Source organism: Morone saxatilis, unplaced genomic scaffold (assembly GCF_004916995.1).
Source record: "Morone saxatilis isolate NCDOM2014 unplaced genomic scaffold, NCSU_SB_2.0 Contig2, whole genome shotgun sequence".
NCBI classification, from domain to species: domain Eukaryota; kingdom Metazoa; phylum Chordata; class Actinopteri; family Moronidae; genus Morone; species Morone saxatilis.
This window is the reverse complement of record NW_023339762.1, coordinates 27046881-27047983: the sequence shown is the minus strand read 5'-3', so window position 1 is coordinate 27047983 and position 1103 is coordinate 27046881.

The following is a 1103-nucleotide window of genomic DNA, read 5'->3' as shown; positions in this document are numbered from 1 at the left end:
TCACCTGACATTGATATTTTTGTACGTTTGTTGAACTTGTAAATATTCAGCGTCGTTCAAACAGCTTCTTTTATAATAAACTGTTTTTGTATCAGAGCTGTAAATTGTGATCACATTAAAGTTTGTTTTTCATTTCATCCACTGTGTCGTTGGTTGTTTCTGAGTCTGGGTGAACAGACCTTTTTCACATGAAACAGTCAGGTAAACTCGGGTGTAGCAGGGCTTCAATCCACTGGTAACACCTGAGTTTGCTCAACTCTTTCAGGTGAAAAAGGATTATTAGTAGTTCTGGGACTCAGTTCGAGGACTTTGGGGATTGAACTGATGAACCTGTGAACGCTGCATGACCCACAGTTGTAACAACAAGAAGCTGAAAGTGGACCAGGTCTGCTATGTAAAACTGTTGACCAATCAGCAGCCAGAGAATAACGGATCCCGCAGTGAGTTCGGTCTACAGCTGCTCTATTTAATAAAAAGATTAAATTCTGTTTTTACCTGCAGCACCTTTATACTCTGATTTAAAGGAAAAGTTCTACATTTATAATTGACACTAACGCACTGTTAGCTTAGCATTAAGACTTGTGGCTACAGACACAGTGAAACTATATTAGCAGACTGTAGATGAACGAGGCAGAGGTCACAGAGTACAAATAAAAACAGACATTTATTGTGCAGCCAGACTCCACGTACAGACTGTACCATCAGACAGCAGCTCGCAGTGATCATATAAAGGCTAAATGGAATGCTTTGTTCAGTAATACTGATCTGTACCATACAGGAGGAACGCAGTCTGCGACCAGCAGAGGTAGCACAGGAAATACACCTGCACAGGTGACCTCACAGGAAGTCAATAAGTCTGTCACCGCGTCTCCGTGGGAATATAAAGACGTCCGAGCGCCGTGTTAACAGGAAGTGGGGGGAGGGTCACACGGTGCTTTTGGTGGGCAGCTCCGTGCTGTTGTGTCGCGTCTTGCGTGACGTGCCGTCGTCTCGCGGCCGCGCCTTCTGCAGGTTGGACATGGCGGCGGTGCGCTCGATGTCAATGAGGGCGTAGAGCTCGGTGCGGCGGGGGGGGGTTGTGGGGGGCAGGGGCGAGGTTGGGG